The 20901-nt window shown below is 36.6% G+C and overlaps 1 long non-coding RNA gene across 1 annotated transcript in view; it reads right to left on the bottom strand.

Annotated features, from left to right (window-relative positions):
* Window positions 1-14519: 14519 nt before the first annotated feature.
* The window catches only part of LOC148981551 (uncharacterized), a 33718-nt gene continuing 27336 nt past the window's right edge, over window positions 14520-20901 (bottom strand). Inside the window, exons 3-4 of the long non-coding RNA XR_016168214.1 lie at window positions 15389-15504; window positions 14520-14707 (exon numbers count right to left, since the gene is read on the bottom strand). This is a non-coding gene — a long non-coding RNA (uncharacterized LOC148981551). The remainder of the gene's footprint in view (window positions 14708-15388; window positions 15505-20901) is intronic.

Below are 20901 nucleotides of genomic sequence, written 5' to 3'. Positions count from 1 at the left end.
AGAGCTCCTTAATTGCTTTATTTACTTGTGTTAATTGATGTTAACTGGCTGTCTTGTTGAATACTTTATTTAGGTTGTATTGTATATTTTTATTACTATATTTATAACTTTTACTAAGACAATTTTTTTAACACATTATTGTGTGTTTCTCAAAGTCAATACTGAAGTATTTTGTTCTGATCAATTTGTCCTGAAGCATGGAAATCAACCCACAGATGTAATCCCTATTTGAAGAAAAATATGTATGTATGGTATACATATTTTTCTTCGATTAGTGAATTACATCCATGGGTTAGTTTCCATGTTATGTCAGGCACCAGCTCTTGGTATTAATGGATTTAAAGGGGTCATGAACTGGCTTTTTAAATTTTATTATATTGTTGTCTGAGGGAGGGCTTGAAATGGGGGGAAAGTGGTAATATGTAAATTTTAGGTGTTAATATGTACATTTTAGGTGCTAATATGTACATTTCATGAGCTAATATGTACATTTCAGGTGCTACTATGTACATTTTAATATGTACCACTAAGGTACCAATATGTAGCCTTTGGATACAAAGGTACAGCCCCAGTGACCGCTTTTGTACCTTTTTTTCTGACAATGTACATGTGTGCAATTTAAGACTTTTGAAGGCCAAAAAAAAAAAGGATAATAAATTGTGGACACACATCCGTGTTCAAACACCTTATAAAAGTGAATTTTGCATAATTGCAGATTTGTGCATAATATTCAGCATTTGTACTTCACTCTTTTTATTTATGAGGAATACTGAATGTTTTTGTGCAAGTGAGATAAGTAAATGCACGCATTTAATCCAGAGCTCAAATTTCGATTTCTGTTGAGAAGAAATAGATTTTTCTTCGACATGAAATGTTATTTTGTTCTCTAGATATATGATTTGACTTTCTTTTTGTTTTGAAGAAAGTCTTTGAAAAACTTTGAAAGAAGAAAGCAATAACTCTTAAATGTCCACGAAGGAGATTAAAATGTAGGCCTACTTTTCACTGCTTATCAGGAAAAAAAAAAAAAAATGTTTTTGCACATGGCACAATATTTTTTGGACATGCATGCATTTTGGTAAAACTTTGGACCTGACATTTTAAAGCCATTTTCTAAGAGCATTCAGGAAAGAACATAGTTTTAATCTAAGACAGGTAATGCATGCAACGATTGATCTATATTTAGCCAATTCAATAAATATAATATTGTGTTCAGGCATAAAATGAATTGTAGTATGACAACAGGGGGCATCCTATTGCAGTGATCTGACTGATCATTCGTTATGAAACACAGACAGTCGAGATGGAGGTGGCAGGCTGCAGGGACCTATTTCATTTCTCTTTTTTATTTACTTTTATTTAATCTGTGAGAAAATAGCAAAAAATGTAAGAGAATCTCTCTGTGCACATTTCAATACATAAGATTAAACAAGAGTGGAGTACATGAGATGATGAAGCAGTGTATCGTGTGCAAGGATTGGTCCTTGTAATGGAACAATAAGAAACACTGTGTGCTAAATCATATGCAATAGCATATTCTGGTAGATTGAGTGAAATTAGCATAGAAGATCTTTTATTTCAGTGCATGTAAACATGTGCAAATACATTAGAAATCCTGATTATGTTTAGATGCCTATGAAAAATTGTGTTTATTTGTAGAAATATATAGAGTCTGTTTTCAGCCATGTGTGTAACCAAGTCCATTTGACATCTGTTTATTTCAGGTTAGTAAAAGATTATTTTTGTGTGTATTTTATAATTGTGTTGCACTTTTCCTTTGGTGAAAGATGATAACCCATCATCACAGTTTCTCCTGAAGGCTATATGCAATGCCTTTGGCCTCTCTCTGTCACCATGCATTATAACATATAACTCATTCATGTGTGCGTCACTGTATATGCCTGAGAACTGGACAGTGGGCGTGTTTTTAAAGTCTCTGATGATGCGTAAGTTCAAATGACCTTGGTTTTACCATTATATTATTTTCTGTCCTGTAGATGTGCTCTAGATACTGTACGCCCTCCCTTATTTTGCAGACCGCTTTAAGACATCACCCACTGGAGATATAAATAGACAAATGATTTCACAGGGGTCACAGCAGCCTGTCAAGATGCTCAGCTAAGATCATGTTGTTGAGTTTTGCTGCTGACCACTGACTCTGATTCAATTCCCTACACGTATAGTGTTTGTGTTTGGCTGGAAATGAATCAGAGATTGTGTGGAGAAGGAAAGGCAAGTCCTGCATAAACATTGTATGTGATTGTTATGAGAAGCAAGACATTCTAGAATGATCTACTCAACTTTCAAGAGAAAAAGAACATATTTACATTGACACACACACCATGTCATTGTGAGGAGTTTATAGTGATGAATCGAAATAAGGGTCCAGAAACCTTACTAAAGCCTTCCTTATGTAAAAGAAGTGCACTTAATTGTATTGGATGTGCACTTGTGCTGTGTTTCAAACCATAGAAGCATTATTTTAAAATGTACTTGCAGATAATATAATATTCAAGAAATACTTAGTAAGTATACTTAAAGAGAGAACACGTTTATGACTGTAGTTCAGCCAAAATGAAAATTCTTTCATTAATTCCTCACCTTCAAAAGACTTTCGTTCATCTTCAGAACACAAATTAAGATCGTTTTGATGAAATCTGAGAGATTTCTGTCCCTCCATTGACAGATACGCAACTACCACTTTGATGCTTCAAAACGTTCAGAAAGTGATCGTAAAACTATCAATTAATTGAGCGGTTTAGTACAAATTGTCTGAACAGACTCGATCATTTATGTATATTCACACAAAAATTAATTATAATCAAACTGAATCTCAACTGAACCTGCTTGATTTTAGCCTAGAAACCTAGCGGCAACAAAAATAATTTCTTAGCCAGTGTGGTCTAGCAACTCTCCATAGACGTTTTAGCTGGAAAAACCAAACTCTGGTCAGGCCAATCAAATCGTGTATAGAGTCGGTGGGCGGGCTTAACATAATGACGAATTTTGCTGATAATTTACTCACCCCCATGTCATCCAAGATGTCCACGTCTTTCTTTCTTCAGTCGAAAAGAAATTAAGAAATTAATGTTTTTGATGAAAACATTCCAGCATTTTTCTCCATATAATGGACTTCAATGGGGACCAAACGGTTGAAGGTCCAAAAGACACTTTCAGTGCAAACTGCAAACTGTTCAAAGGGCTTTAAACGATTACAGACGATGAATAATGGTTTTAGCAAGCGAAACGATCGCTCGTGTAAAAAAAAAAAACGAAGTTTAAGTTTTATACGTTCTATGACGCACGTTTGTGACCCTCCTGTTCGAACTCGTTCATCAAAATGAACAAATCTTTTTCCAAGTCAATTCGTTCATTTTGTTCGTTGAATGAACCAAATGACTCAGAAAAAGATTTGTTCATTTTGATGAACAAGTCTGAACACGAACGTGCATGACAGAGCAAGACGAGCATTTGAGTTTATAAAACTTAAAACTTTGTTATTTATTTTTTAAATGAGCGATCGTTTCGTTTGATAAGACCCTTATTCATCGTCTGGAATCATTTAAAGCCATTTGAACAGTTTGCAGTTTGCACTGAAAGTGTCTTTTGGACCTTGAACCGTTTGGTTCCCATTGAAGTCCATTATATGGAGAAAAATCCTGGAATGTTTTCATCAAATACCTTATTTTTTTTTTGACTGAAGAAAGAAAGACATGTGAGACGGAACACACGTGAGACCTTCACCTCTAATCGAGTACCACCATTGGATCGATTTAGACGGCAGCTTACAGCCGCCAGACATTGTAATTACGGCATCTACCAGCAGGGGCTAAAGGGACCGTGCTATAACCAGGTGAACCTTGGCCCCTTGTTTTGCACATGGATTTATGTAATTGCCATGACATCATCTCATGAGCTCTGGGGATGCTGGAGTAGACTGTCTCTACATATGTTGTGGATTACTGAGGGTTTACATGTCCCTGATCATTTAGCACCTTTAAGCAAGATCATTTTAGGGATTTCAATGTTCCTTATAGCAAAGAAATTGTAATGTAGATTCACTGTGCACTTTCTCAAGCAAGCACATGAATTTGTAAAGACTATACCAGGTACACGCTCAGAAAAAAAGTACGAAAGCTGTCACTGGGGCTGTACCTATTCGAAGGGTAAACTTTTGTCCATTTTAGGTGCTAATATGTACATTTTAGGGTTAATATGTATGTTAGGTGCTAATATGTACATTTTAGGTGTTAATATGTACATCCTAGGTGATGTACATTTTAGGTGCTAATATGTACATTTTATGTGCTAATATGTACATTTCAGGTGTTAATATGTACATTTAGGTGCTAATATGTCCATTTTTTGTCCTAATACGTACATTCTAGGTGATATGTACATTTTAGGTGCTAATATGTACATTTTATCTGTTAATATTTACATTTCAGGTGTTAATATGTACATTTTAGGTCCTAATATGTACATTTTAGATGTTAATTTTTACATTTTAAGTTCTAATATGTACATTTTAGGTGTTAATATGTCCATTGTATGTGCTAATATGTCCATTCAGGTGATATGTATATTTTAGGTGCTAATATGTACATTTTAGGTGTTAATATATACACGTTCGTTAGGTCCTAATATGTCCATTTTAGGTCCTAATATGTACATTTTAAGTGCTAATATGTAAATTTTAGGCCCCAGTGACAGCTTCTGTACATTTTTTCTGAGAGTGATGGGATATTTACTAGAAAAACATGTGAAGGCAAAGGAGCAGAATTTTGGAATATGTTTTTTTTGCTACCCACACATTTATAAACATTTATCTCGCTTTGGACAGAACCCAGTGCTCTTGAATGAAGGCATGAAGAGAGAGTGATTGATGGAATGAAAGAGAAGAGATGAGACGAAACAGATGTGCCCAGGGAGACTGCAGTCAATCGCAGTCTCTTAGGCAAGAGTTTAATCCCCGATAATCTGACCCTCTTACAGCGGATGGATCAAGGGCAGCTCAGCGTCCCCTGTCACATCCCGTGTGTGTTTCCGAGTCACATCTGAACACTGTTCTTCAGACAGATATATTCAAATAAATTCTTCTAAAGATAGATCTTTTTTTTAATGACATAACAATCTGAAAAGCATTCTGTAAGCTAGATAGATGCTGGTGTTAAGGAGATGACACAGATTTACTAATATAAATACATGAATCCAACCTAATAATGCAACCACAGCTTTGTAAAAACATCAACAAAATGTATAGAGCTAAAAACATTAATTTTAAATAAGAATGTTGCGCATATCCTCATAAGTCAGTGCAGTGCCCTTGACCACATTTTTTTTTTTTTTAGAAATTAAGTTTTTATTGGTTTTCTCATATATAACAAAATATATACATAAATAAATGCAACAATCAAAATAATAACAATGAATGAAGGAAAAAATAAATAAACAAATAAATAAAAAGGTTATAGTTTATGCACAACAGTATGGGCAAGTTACAACTCAAGCCTGTAGTCATCCTTCAAAGTAACCAACTGAATAAAATTCTCCCACATGTTAACATCTCTATGCTTTCCGTTCACTTTAGCTAACATTCTTTCATATGATACATTCTCCACCATAGACTCAATCCACATTTTAAATGAAGGACATTGAATATCTTTCCAAAATCGGAGTATCAATCGTACTGCCGTGATTACACCCACTGTAACAAGGGAAAACTCAATATATTTAACCTGGGGAATCTCAGATTTATCGCCTAAAAGGCAAATCCTTGATGAGAATGGAAGGTTAAATCCCAAACATTCTCCAAGATATTTTAACACAATTTTCCAAAAGGGTTGAATCTTTGAACAATGCCAAAGAACATGCATATATGTACCAATTTCTTGTTTACATTTCCAGCATCTATTATCACTTAAACAGCCCATTCTAAAAAGTCGCACTGGCGTATAATAATACCGATGTAACACCTTATACTGGATAAATTTACCTCTTGCTTCCCTTATGTACCTTCCACTATTAGACAAAATTCTGTTCCAAGTATCCTTATCTATGTCACTATTAATGTCTCTTTGCCAAATCAATCTCAAGTTTTCACAGTTCTTATCACCTATCCTTAAACTTAGATGATAAAATTTAGATGATTTTTGAAGGGGTCTTGGTAGTTCACAAAATTTTTCTAAAACATTTTTGTCCTGTCCAGTGGAAACCTTTGCTACCAGACAATTTCTAATCTGCAAATATTTCCAGAAATGATCCCGGCCTTCTAGGTTAAAATTCTCTTTTAAACTATTGTAAGATAAAAATGTATCATTACTAAATAAATCCTTTAAGGTGCGTATTCCACTTCTAAACCATTGTCCCCAAAACAAGGGCTTTTTCCCTACCTTAACATAAGGATTATTCCATATTGAGGAGTAATATTGGCTCATGTGAGAAATCTTACATTTTTTGTGTGCGATTTTCCAAACTTCTTTGGAATGAAGCAGTATTGGGTTGGTCATATGATGTTGAAAGTCACCTTCTGGATTTTGTGAAAAAGCCTCTATTGGCCGAAAGGGGGAAGTAAGTTGTCGTTCTATTAATACCCAATCTAAATCTAAATTATCTTCCCCCCAGTGTTTGGCGATCTTAGACATTTCAAATGCTGTTTTATAGAGCTCTACATTCGGCAATGCTAAACCTCCCCTATCTCTGGGCAAACATAACTTATTAAAGCCAATCCTGGGTCTTTTACCTTCCCACAAAAAATTCTTAATCATAGCATTATATCGTTTATATATCTGGGGAGGCATAGTTAGAGGGACCATCCCCGATATGTAATTAAACTGAGGAGCTATCACCATCTTTATTATATTAATCTTTCCCCATAAAGTTAACAAGATCTTTTTCCAACCATCTAATTTTGCCTGTATTTTGTGTAACAAAGGATCCATATTCAAATTCATTATATTCTCTAAATTAGGGCTCAGGTGGATACCTAAATACTTAATACCTTTATGCATCCATTTAAACTTAAATGCACTGACTGAGGAAGCAAAACACACTGCTGATACTGGCATAGCCTCTGACTTATGCCAGTTGATTTTATATCCTGAAAATTTAGAATAAGATTCAATCAAATTAAGGAGTATTTGCAAGGAACAAGCAGGGTCTTTAACTACTAGCATTATGTCATCAGCATACAGTAGCAATTTATGTTCTCTATCCCCTGCAAATACGCCCCCAATTCTTGTTTCATCTCTAATCATTGAAGCAAGCGGTTCTAAAACTAATGTAAAAAGTAGTGGACTAAGGGGGCAGCCTTGGCGGGTGGACCTAGATAGATTAAAAAAGGATGATGTTATTCCATTAGTTATCACTGCTGCTTTAGGGTTGGAGTAAAGAATTTTAACCCACTTCACAAAGCCTGAACCAAAACCATATTTTTCTAAGGCCGCGAAAAGAAACCCCCACTCCACCCTATCGAAGGCCTTTTCTGCGTCAAGTGATATTGCCGCAATGGGATCTAGATTAGAATGATTCATCCACATGAGATGTAATAGTCTTCTCATATTGTCAGATGAGGATCTATTTTTGATAAAACCTACCTGATCTCTGTGTATAATTCTAGGTAGAACACCTTCTAATCGTGAGGCTAATAATTTTGTTAACACTTTACAATCTACGTTTAATAAACTTATAGGGCGGTAATTAGCAGGATCCATCGTATCCCGTCCAGGTTTTGGTATAAGTGATATTAAAGCTTCATTAAAACTGTCAGGTAACATATCACTGACAAGTACCTCTGAATATACATCAGTTAATACTGGGGTCAACTCATCGACAAACTTCTTATAATATTCTGCTGGAAATCCATCTGAGCCTGGTGATTTTCCAGATTTCAAAGACATTATAATAGTTCTAACCTCTTCTCGTGTTATAGGTGCATCTATTGAGTCTCGTTCTTCAGGAGTTAAAGTGGGCAATGTAACATTGGTTAAAAAGTCTTTTAACTCCTTCGGACTATGATAGGATTCTGATGTATATAGTTTAGAATAGAACTGATTAAAAACCCTATTAATTTCCTTGTTAGAGGTGAACACCTTATTTCCCTCCTTTATTGCAGGTATGATGTGAGATGCCTCATGTTGCTTAATCTGCCTAGCTAGGAGTTTCCCAGCTTTTTCCCCACTCTCATAATACTTAGTCTTTAATCTAAATAATGCATATTCTGCTTTCTTATTAAAGAGTTCGTGGAGATCAAATTTTAATTGACAAAGCTGTTTAAATTTCGAGTCTGAAAAACCTTGTACCAATTCTCTTTCTAAATCACTGATTTGTTTTTCTAAAAGCTTCATTTTTTTAACACTCTCTTTTTTTTTCCTACTGGCATAAGCAATACATTTCCCCCTAATAAATGCTTTAGAGGCATCCCAGACTGTTGCTAGTCTCTGAGTTGACCCAATATTAAGTTCAAAAAACATCTTTATGTCGTCCTGCAGTGAATCTATAAAGACCTTATCTTCCAGCATAAATGTATTAAGCCTCCATCTCCCCCTTTTCTTATAATCCCCCTTTAATTCTAATTTTAACTCCACATGTGCATGATCTGTCAATCCTATTACTCCAATTATACAATCAGCAACACAGTCAGTTAAGGATTTGGAGATCAAAAAGTAATCAATTCTTGAAAAGGTCTTGTGACAGTTTGAGAGGAATGTGTATTCCCTTTCTCGTGGATTAACCAATCTCCAAATATCTGTTAATCCATTGTCATCTTTTAGAGTGTGAATAGCAGCCCTATCTCTAGGGATTGCTCTGATGTTGTTTTGACTTCTGTCCAGGATGCCATCCATAGTCTGATTAAAGTCCCCTCCAAGTATAACATAACCTTCGAGGTTTGTCAATGTTTTGTTTACCTCATGAAAGAATTCAGGTTCCTCCTTATTTGGTGCATATACATTACACAGCACTATTTTAACATCGTTGAGCTTTGCTTCTAAGCAGAGTAAACGACCTTCCTTGTCCTTATGTTGATTCATCAATACAAAATTTATTTTCTTCCTGACTAGAATGGCTACTCCACTCCTCTTGCTTGATACAGAATTATGAAAAACATGACCTACCCATCCACCTCTAAGTTTCAAGGCTTCCTTTTCATCTTTGAAATGCGTTTCTTGTAAAAAGGCAATATCAGCCTTTTTGATCTTAAGAAATGCAAGTATCTTTTTTCTTTTAACAGGTGAACCACAGCCATTTATATTCCAAGATATTAAATTTACACGTTGTCTATCCATCGCAAACTAATAAAATATAACACACTGACTGCCCCTGTTGTGCCTCGATACAATTTCGAAAAAAAAAAGAAAACAAAAAAACAAACAAACATCCTTTAACATGTATAAACTGGTATTATATCCATAGTTAATTCCGCTAGAAAACCAACAACTTAACTTCACACATTTTTGTGAAAAACAGATCCTTGAAAAACATACAGAAAGTAAAACAAAAAAGGGAGAAAAAAGTAAACTCAAAACACTGCCCATAAGGGGCAGCGATCCCACTTTTGGGTCAAACATTTGGTCCGTGATGCTCGCGGTCAGCAAAAACTCACTGACTCGGGAAGACAGACCCCAAAGCTTTTCGTCCACCCACCATTGTAACCCCGTATTCTAATACTTCGACTTACATGTATCCAGTCACAGCACTTTATTTATCACCTCCTTGTAGATGGATGTGCTCCTTTATGTATCGTTCCGCTTCCATGTGATCAGTAAAACTTAGCTTTTTCCCCTTCCAAGTAAACCTCAACGTCGCTGGGTGGGCCAGGGTATGACGAACCTCACGGTCCCAGAGTAACTTCTTCGATGCGACGAATTTCATCCTTATTCTCGCTCTCTCCCTCGACATATCCTCGAAGATGGACAGCTTGCAATCCTCCCATTCAAATCCCCTGCTCTTTTTTGCTGCGGCCAGGACTTTCTCCCTCGCGGTGTAACGTAGAAATTTCACCAACACGACCCGGGGACGTTGACCATCATTAGGTTTGGGCCCCAGGCTCCGATGACTCCGTTCAATCTCGAACTCCGATCCCATCAGCCCGAGCCCCTCTGACAGGATCTTCTGTACATACTCGTTCATTTTGCACCCCGCTTCTTTCCCCTCTTTAAGGCCGATTATTTTGATATTATTCCGTCTGCTGCGATTTTCCAAATCCTCAGCTTTATTCCAGAGTTCGTCCACAAGTTTCGTCATCCTCTCAGTTTCACCAGACAAGCGATTCGATGCGTCTTCCACGTGCGAGATGCGATTCTCTGCCTCGTCGAGTCTGGCCTGTACGGAGCTGATCGCGTCTTTAAGTTCTGTAGTAGTCGTTTTGATGGTAATAACATCATTTGCTACCCCCTGCAAAGTTGCGCTCATTTGACTAATTTCAGCAAAAAGATCTTTCCAATTCGGGTTTGGATTACTTGACTCTTGTGACGGGGAATCGTTAGCCTCTGGGGTCGTTGTTTTCAGACGTGTTTGCACCCCTCGAATCGGCTGCTTAGATGTCATTTTGTCGTTTGTCGAATGTTTCAGGTAAAAAGTAAATTATCTATTAAAGTTTGATTAAATTTGCGAAAGAAATATGTATTAAATCATCTAATTGGTGATGGGTGTCAGAAGCGTTGCTCTAAGGTGCTGCCATTTCCCAGCTTGCCATCACGTGACTCTCCCCCTTGACCACATTTAAATAAATTATTCAAGTGCAAGGAATTATGGGTATTCCCACAGCCACAGCACTTTTCCAAGGATGTAATACGAACTATATGAAAATCAAAGTGCTTCACTTCACAGTTCACAAGAATACAGACAGCATGAATTTCTTTTGCAAAAAAAAAAAAAAATCCTCAAAATAAAAAATACATTTACCTAACAAACAAAATTGGTAAGTCTTTAATTAAGTGTAGCTAAAAGATAAGTGTACTTAATTCTATTGAATGTGCACTTGTTGTAGTATATGCCTACTTCAAATGTTAAAGGGGTCCATGTAAAATAACTCTTTGATGTCCCCAGTGTGTATGTGAAGTTTTAGCTCAAAATGCCCCCACAGATATTTTTTATTGGATGTTAAAATTGTCACTTTTTGAGGGTGAGCAAAAACGAACCGTTTATTTTGTGTATGTCCCTTTAAATGCTGCTACCGGCACAGGGGGCGGAGCTTCGAGAGCATATGCGTGTCGGTTACGATTACCTCACACAGACACACACTGAAAATTTCTTTAAACTTAAAACTTTAAACCTTTTATGTTCAAGTCAAAGTCGGACAATGATGGAGACACAACATGGAAAAGAAGTGACAACATGGAGAATGCAACAGGACATTTCTGAATGGTTAATTGATGAATGTATGCAGCTGATGTGGCGCTAACTATCTTCTAGTCATTGATTATATTCTGTCATGATAATCTATAAATCGCGTTCTGGAAACTGGGTTTATGCAAATTTTAGAGTCTCGTGATGTCACCACCGATTTCTGTAAAAGAAAACATCTACATTAATTTGCATTGAACTTTGAGCGTCGTGACTTTTAAAAAATTTAAAGGGATAGTTCACTTTGAAATTAATTTTTGGTATGTTTTAGTTTACCAGGCTAAGGCATCCAAGCTTACCAGGCTAAGGCATCCCATCAAGGGCATCCAAGATGTAGGTGTCTTTGTTTCCGCAGTAGTTTCAATTTTGATATTTTTCGGTCAAACCGTTCTTGTCAGTCATATAATGGAGGTCTATGGTCACCACCTCAAAGAGCATGCACAGAGAAGTCCAAATTAAACTGTGTACTTAGTAAATGTAAGTACACATTGATGGCCTGAGACACGAAACGAGCGGTTTGTGTGATAAAACAAAGTTTACATGATTTCGTAAGTTTTACCTTTCACTGTGAAGATCTAAACATATTTTGATATGTTGAAATCGTTTTCCGTTGCGATTTCCCGTATATCTAAATATGTTTAGATCTTCACAGTGAAAGGTGAAACTTCCAAAATCTGTGTGTAAACAATGAGTGACGTACACGCGCGAGAGATTACTTCCGGCGCATGCGCAGACCGAAGCGCCCGTGCCTTCAGATCACTTGGACGTGGCTGTGGTTACACGAGGTAAAAAATATATAAATACTGCTAGTTCTCTCACACAAACCGCTCGTTTCATGTCTTAGGCCATCAATGTGTACTTACATTTACGAGTCATTAAATCATGTTTAATTTGGACTTCTCTGTGCATGCTCTTTGAGGTGGTGACCATAGACCTCCATTATATGACTGATAGACAAGAACGGTTTGACCTAAAAATATCAAAATTAAAACTACTGTGGAAACAAAGACACCTACATCTTGGATGCCCTTGAGGTAAGATAAAACATATCAAAAATTAATTTCAAAGTGAACTATCCCTTTAAATCATAATCAACCCTTTAAACGTATAAGGGCACTTTCATGACTATTATTTATAACACTTTGAAAAAGCACCCGTAAGTTTTGCTTAAAGTTCATTCTTTTATTAACCTAAGTTTATAACACATTTAAACTAATACATTTTCGTTTAATCGCATATTACATGTAATTACGTGTCTGGAAACATTCCATTTGTGCCCTTAAGAATATATTTTAACGTATTTTATTTCCATATTAGTACTCTTTTTTTAAAAGTATGCTGTAAGTGCACTTCTTTTATCTCAATAGTTTTATAATTAAAATATTAAAAGATATATATTCTTCTTTTTTGGATTTTTCTGATGGATGAATATCGCAGTGCTAAAGAATGCAATGGAGCTGTGCTGAGAGCAACAGATTAATGACTGTGAATCCATTACACGACTCTCTATTCCCCCATCTCCATCCTCAACCCTTCCTGTGCTCCTCTGACACAAATGGGACAGAGAGCAACACATCTGGCTGCGTGCGTGTGTGTGTGTGTGTGTGTGTGTGTGTGTGTGAGAGAGAAACAACCCAGTAGATTATATGGTGTTTTTTCATGTCTCATTTTAATCTCAATTTAGTTTCAGATGTTTCTCAGTTTTGACTGAGCGGCTTCATGTAATCACATTTATGCTGAGATTATACAACAACAGCAAGATTGTGATCGATAAATTGTGATATTGCACAACAAAATTGTATAATATCAACAAATATCAACTCACTTTAGCATTTTACATCCTAAAATGAAGTCAAAGCAGATTCAGTCTGTTTTGTATATATTAAGTAAAATAAGAATATGCTTGTTAGAATATAGCTATAAAAACCAATCAGTTCAGATCATTAAGTCTCAAAAGAGTTTGATGAGCAATGAGTGCTGGATTCACGACTTTTGATTGTAGTCCAATTGCTAGAAACAAATGATATGTAAAACAGATCTAATTTGTGATTTGTCCTTCATACACACCTGAAAACGGCCTGTATAAACTTGTATCTTGTACTGAATAACTGCATATTCTGTTTATAGCCCTGTTTGAAAATGATGTTATGATGCCTGTCAACCATTCCCGTTTATTATTAGATCTTGGTGGGGTATTTTTGGCTTCCTTTTGGATGTCTGTCCTTAGATTTATTGTGTCATTTTTAGCGTTTCTTTTTCCACACCATTAGTTTGAGCTGTTGGATGAGGGAGGGGCGACCTGGGCACTTTTTATCTGAGGTTTGCTATTTTTTTAAATCAAGCCCAATGCAAGCAGATTGAGCATTAGTGTGTGTGTGTGTGTTTAAATCTAACAACATCACTGTAAATCCTCTGTCATCTTTCATTCCAAAGAGCGAAAGAGACTGGGAAATAGAGAGGAGAAAGCAAAAGAGACAAAAGTAAGAACGAAATTGAATTTTTCTGCGATTTGTAAACTTTTTTTTAAATTTGTCCGAGTTGTTTTTATTTTATTTAAAGGTTTATGCTTTAAGCAACAACAACTACATCAAAAAAACTATTTGGTGTAAGAAAAATAATCTTAAATCAGGAGATATTCTATGAAAGCAAAGCTTATTATTTGCACAATTTTGCTTGTAAAGTAAATGCATCTCGTTATTTTAGAATGTTAAGAAAATAAAAAAATAAAAACCCCTATTTTTTTTTAAGAAAATGCACTTTTTTTGCAGTGAAAAAGATGATGTTTTAAAAAGGAATGACTTTTGACAGTGATATGTAAAAGAAAAAAACATCAAAAGATGAGACTTTTTTTCTTCTTTACTCTGTGTGTGTTTCAGATAAATGATATTCAATTTGGTACCTGCAAGCTGAAACTTTGTTCATTGCTTTTTTTACCTTTCTTTTATCTTTTTTCACTTAGTCGGAGTGCGTCTAAATGCTCAACTGAGAGCTCAAACCGAAGACGACGACAGACCGAACAAAAACCCCTGGAAAATGGCCATGTTTGGGGGTCGTGGGGCAAAGGGGGGCAAGTTCTCCGTCGAGGACCTGTACGGGATCAGCAAGAAGCCGAAAGCCTCGTCGGGGGCAGCGAGCAGCACTGGGGCAAAAGTAAACGTGCCAAGCCGTGGAAAGGGGCAGAAAGGAGAAACGAATGCCCTGGCTTCGCAGATTTTGGAGGCGGCACAGAGACTGGTGGAGCGCCGGCGTCTTGAGCTTTACCTGAGGGAGTGTGGACTCAGCATCAATGACTGCCAGTCAGAGAGACAAGCCATGCTGTACCGGTGAGTGTGTGTTGGGAAATGCACTCTCAATGGTGTCAAACCTGATAAAGCAAATGTGAAAAGATAGGAGCAAAACAGAAGCTACTTTCAGAACTGAAGATAGAATAAGAAATTAATATTTTTATTTAGTAAGGGTGCATTTATTTGACCAAAAGTGACAATAAAGACATTTATGTCTTGGGTTTTTGATAATATGTCTTGGTTTCTTCATGTTTACCCTTTCAGTTCAGGGGCCGCCACCTTAAACTAAAAATTTAAACTTTTTATGCGTTTTGGCCGTTCATTTACACGCCAATGGCATTTTTGGGGGCCTGAAATTGCTTTTGAAAACGTGTTTCAGAGTGCACATTTTTGAAAATGAATTCACAAATTTGTGAAAACGGTCACATGCGCATGCACTCTAAAAATGCTGGGTTGTTTTAACCCAAATTTGGGTCAAATATGGACAAACCCAGCCATTGGGTTACTTTTTTTAAATTAAATTTTTAACCCTGTGTTTGAGTTTGTCCATATTTGACCCACAATTGGGTTAAAACAACCCAGCATTTTTTGGAGTGTGTGTATTACGTACGTGTTTAGTCTATCACATGGTGTTTCTGTACAAAGTGACATTGCTTCTGGTCTGTGTGTTTACAGTAGTTTCATTTTCATGGACTTGCCCAGAGTTACCCTTTAAAGGGTTAGTTCACCTAAAAATGAAAATGATGTCATTAATGACTCACCCTCATGTCGTCCCGAGCCCGTCAGACCTCCGTTTATCTTCAGAACGCAGTTTAAGATATTTTAGATTTAGTCCGAGAGCTTCATTGTAAATGTGTGTACGGTATACTGTCCTTGTCTAGAAAGGAAATAAAGACATCATCAAAGTAGTCCATGTGACATCAGTGGGTTAGTTACAATGTTTTGAAGCATCGAAAATACATTTTGGGACAAAAATAACAAAAACTACGACTTTATTCAGCATTGTATTGTCTTGACAAGCATTACGGGGCCTAAAGTGTGCCAAGAAAACATCCCCCACACCATTACACCACCACCACCAGCCTGCACAGTGGGAACAAGGCATGATGGATCCATGTTCTCATCCTGTTTACGCCAAATTCTGACTCTACCATCTGAATGTCGACAGAAATCGAGACTCATCAGACCAGGCAACATTTTCACCAATTTTGGTGAGCGCTTGCAAATTGTCGCCTTTTTTTCCTATTAGTAGTGGAGATGAGTGGTACCCGGTGGGGTCTTCTGCTGTTGTAGCCCATCCGCCTCTGCGGACTTCCGCATACTGAATGTTTTTCCCTTTTCACACCATTCTTTGTAAACCCTAGAAATGGTTGTGTGTGAAAATCCCAGTAACTGAGCAGATTGTGAAATACTCAGACACCAACAACCATGCCACGCTCAAAATTGCTTAAATCCCCTTTCTTTCCCATTCTGACATTCAGTTTGGAGTTCAGGAGATTGTCTTGACCCCTAAATGCATTGAAGCAACTGCCATGCGATTGGTTGATTAGATAATTACATTAATGAGAAATCGAACAGGTGTTCTTAATAATCCTTTAGGTGAGTGTAGTTAATATTTCAAATATCCACAATATCTTTATCAATAATAAATATAAACATTAGGGCACTTTTGGCATAGAAGACATTTCCTGAAGTTTATAATACTTAAATCCTGTTATAATTGCACCACAAATCCCATAAGGCTGTTCTGTGTCCCCAGGTGATTGGCTCTATGCGGGTTGCCATGGGAACTGCCGGCCGTGCTCAAGGTCCGCTGTTTTGAGGCACAGGGGCTACAGTATCTTTAAATAGCATGAGAGAACTCAAGAGTGTTTGTTTGTGTGTGTGTGTGTGTGAAAAAGAACGAAGGTCCTCGATGGCTTGACCGGTGATCTCACTTCAATACAAATTCACAAATCACAATAAGAATATTGGTGCGCCGTGCAAAACAGATTGTTTTGATTCTTCCGTCGCTGCTCAAAATATGCAGAGACAATTAGCAATAAAGAAGTCATTTATATTTGCCTGAAAAGTGTAAATAAAATCAAACTTCACCGCCTTTTCAATTCATCAGCACTCTCCTGCCTGTCACTCAAAATATGTTTTCAAATCGAACGGTTAGTGAAACTGAAGTGCTTCTCCTCATGCGAGTGAATGAAGACAACGGCGCAGTGTTTAAATGTCATTTCAGAAGAGTGACATCACAGAAATGTCCAGTACGTTGGTGCTAAAGGTTGACCTATGGCTAAGCCACGCCCTCAAACGCGATGAGCCAATCATAAAATTAAATTCACAAAAATAAAATTATTCATATAACCCTCCAATGCATAGTTAAGGCCCTTTAGGTGACTTCCAGATGATATATAATCTTTCTGTCTCCAAAAATCACCAATTGCTTCCTGTGAAATGTCTCCTATGTGACGGCTGCCATAGCGCAGTGAGTGGAGGGGGCGTGGCTTAGCCATAGGTCAATTCAAAGGTTGCATCCTCCGAAGGACTCAAAGGCCACGCCTTCGAAGTATGTCGGACTGAGCGTTGTTGAATGGGACTGTTCTTGTCGCCTAGCAACTGTGACAGCTGATGAGTGACAGTATTTGCTAGACTTTATTTTAAAGTCCATAATTGTATCCCTTAAAACTCATCTTTGATCACCAAAATTACATATTTAAACGTTTTATCCTCTGTAAAAAAATCTTCATGACTTAAAATAGCTTGAACGCAACTCTACATCCTTCATTTAGAACTATGAATATGCTAATTAGCCCCGCCTCCACTCGCTCAATCCAGCTCAGAGATTCACTCAGCCAATTTACTGCACAATGGTATCCCTCTTTATAAAGTTAGACACCCAACGGTAAATATGATTAGCCTTTTGCTTGACTATACGTTGTTACGTGTTGCTAATGTTACACAAACCATGTTCCCATACCAGTCTGCCATCTAAAAATCATCAGAAACGCTTTGAACAACTCAGAACGTCAGTGGAGAAAGACGTAGTTTATCATAACATCGTAATATACATCATAACACCCGCTATATTGCGAACTCTACCCGATTTTTCATATCAACAAAAAAAAAAAAAAATACCGGGATAACCTCCTAGCATGTCTTGAGACTCCCCTAGTGCTCTGTTAATATTATGCTAAAGGCCACCTGTACGTTTACATAATTGGTTACAACAAGGTAGTTTGTGACGTCAGAAACACCAGCGAGTTTTGGAGACATTCGTTTTTTTCACTGAAGTTTTAAAGGCTGATCTCCCGTTCTGGCGGTATCACTTTTAGCATAGCTTAGCATACATCATTAAAGTGGACAAGACCATTAGCATTTCATTTTCATGATATGACGCAGTGCCTGAAAATAGGCTACCTTCTGTCAACATAACTACACAAACTTAGTCCCGGTCACGTTGGAAGTCACCGGGGACTATTTTCAGGCGCTGCGTCATATCATTACGCCTGCTGGACTCATGGTACGGCAGTAAAGTTTCTTGATTATTACGCAGGAATGAGAGTATAGTTCCTCGCCATATCAGCATGGAAAATCGCAACTTTACATTTTCCGTCGGTGTTAGTTCACGATTTAACTACAGAAGAGTCAAGTTTTAAATAGGAAAAATAGCGAAACACTTTGGTCATTTTTTTTTTTAGAAATGCTAATGGTCTTAGCTAATGGCTAATGTATGCTAAAAGTGGTACCGCCAGAACCGGAGATCGGCTGAATGGATTCAAAAACGGTAAAACTCAACAGTTTAACTCTGGGGGAGTTGTAAAATGAGCCTATTTCCAAAAAAAATAAAATAAAAATGGAGTATCCCTTTAAGGAGAAAATACTGCGCAATGGTGTTGACTTATGAATTGCACATGGTTTGTCTTAAAGCATATTAAAAACACCACATAGACATATAAACAACATTATAAGCCTAATTTTCACCACAAGGGGGCTGTCTGAAAACAAAACTGGGTTCACAAACTGTCTAAATATGTTCACCATGGTCCATTTCTGTATATAATAAAGAGTATAAACTAGGCCTATATGTACTGTAATTGCACACAAGTCAACATTTGAGCTGCTTTAAAGTTGTATCATTAGATATTTGAGTAAGTTGAAACCCTATACTTACATTTAAAGTGTAATTCGGCAATTTCTTTCTCAAAAATAAAATCCTGTCGTGACTGTCGCGCAATTAACTCTGGGGTAGACAAGGCCAAGAAGGATCCATCTGTTTTATCCTTCATTTCACGGGAAAACATTTGAAGGAGCCGTTGATCAGCCTATTTATGTTTTATTCTGATAATTTTACTGTATTTACCACGATTGCCATGTGAAAGGAGCTATTAATTCCTGATATTGTGTGTTTTCGTGTTTTCCAATGAAATATGGGACATTTTGCTTCTGTGAAGGTAAAGATGGCGAGGAAGCAGAGGCTTATTCTCAGCAGCTTAAAAACTGCTGTTAGAAGTGTGTGTGTGTATCTGTGTACACTTTATGTTATCGTATATTGCGTTTTGTCCAGATGGAAGCACTTAAAAGCTCTGTCTCTCCAGGGGGGACAGCGATCTGCTTCCAGGTTTCCTCTTTTGTAAAACATATTCTTACTCCCATGAATAATTGAAGTGCAGTTCTCTTCACTGTCCACTGGAGGCCATGCAACAGATTTATTAAAGAAAAAAAAAGCGAAACTGTTTTCCAATGTTTTTTCTTCTTCGTGAAATTGGAGCAAGAACGAAAGTAGAGCTTTTCGTCCTCTGATAAATCCCTTCACACTATCGTCCGAGACCTACTTTTGTCATTTTCTGCCAATTAATTTGCAATTATATCTTAATTACGCTTTTAGTAGGACACACCTTACAGGCAAATAAGAGGGCATATTCTGTCTTTCTTTCTGCCGCCATATGGACTCCAGGTGGTTTGTGCTCTGGTTTCACAAAGCACATGTTCAGTCGCTGCACCTCACGTTGTTTGCAGCTGAGGCAACTATTAAAGCTAAACAGGAGGTCAGTGTAATGTATTTATCTCAGGAACACAGTATTGCTTCACTTATTATACGAGCATAACGTTCCTATTATATCAACGCTAATGTTATTTTTGTGAGTGAATCTCACAAAACTTGTCAAGAACATGTCCATATCATATTTCACCTCAGAATAAGAAATAAAAAAGGTAATAATATTTAGCATGAAGAAAATGAGGCCTGTTTTATTATTTTCAGTCACACTTTACTTCGATTGTCCATTTTAGACATTCTACACTGTAAAAAAATATTGTAGGTTTAACTTAAAAAAGTAACCTGGTTGCCTTAAAAAATTTAAGTTCATTGAACTGGAAAAAGTGAGTTAATACAATGAAGGAGATTGATTTAATCATCAGAAACTCAAAATTGTATGTTATCTGAACTAAATAAATTATTTAAGTTGATTTTACAAAAGAAAAAATGTTGTGATTACTACACTGTAAAAAATATTGTTGGTTTAACTTAAAAAAGTAAGTGACCTGGATTGCCTTAAAATTTTAAGTTGATTGAACTGGAAAAAGCGAGTTAATACAATGAAGGAGATTAATTTAATCATCAGAAACTCAAAATAATAAGTTATCTCAACTAAATAAATTATTATAAAGTTGATTTGACAAAAGAAAATATGTTGTGATAACAAATCTTGAAACTATAAGCAACTAGTAACTCTCGTGTTTGTAGATTGATAGGGTTTGGGTTAGAATTAGATGACATGTACTTGCAAAGGTACTTATAGGCAGTATAATGTCTATTGAGGAGCTTTAAAATAAAGTGTTAGCAGATCTTAAGCAAACAGTCCAATACACTGCTAGTTGACATATTTGCAATGTTGAATGTCAAAAGTGGACCATCGAAAATAAAGTGTCAGTGCATCATCACCCCACAATTCTCATCATCGTAAAGAATCTAAATGGTTTCTTATTACAATTATGTAATGTTCAGTAGTGATGATAGTATTTGTTGCACGAGCTGATTAAAATAGTCTCCAGATGATTTTCAGGATTGAGAAATTTAAGAGAATCATCATGGAGCATAATGGGGATAATGAGAAAAAAAAGTATATATTAATATACTTAATATATTTAGTATATATATAATATATTTAGATGAGAATAAAGGGGGATGTACTTAGCTTCAGGAGTTCAGGAGATTGTCTTGACCCCTAAATACATTGAAGCAACTGCCATGTGATTGGTTGATTAGATAATTGCATTAATGAGA

Source organism: Pimephales promelas, chromosome 4 (assembly GCF_988280905.1).
Source record: "Pimephales promelas chromosome 4, fPimPro1.hap1.1, whole genome shotgun sequence".
Lineage (NCBI taxonomy): Eukaryota > Metazoa > Chordata > Actinopteri > Cypriniformes > Leuciscidae > Pimephales > Pimephales promelas.
Note: the sequence above shows the minus strand (reverse complement) of the source record. Positions and strands in the feature narration are given on the sequence as shown.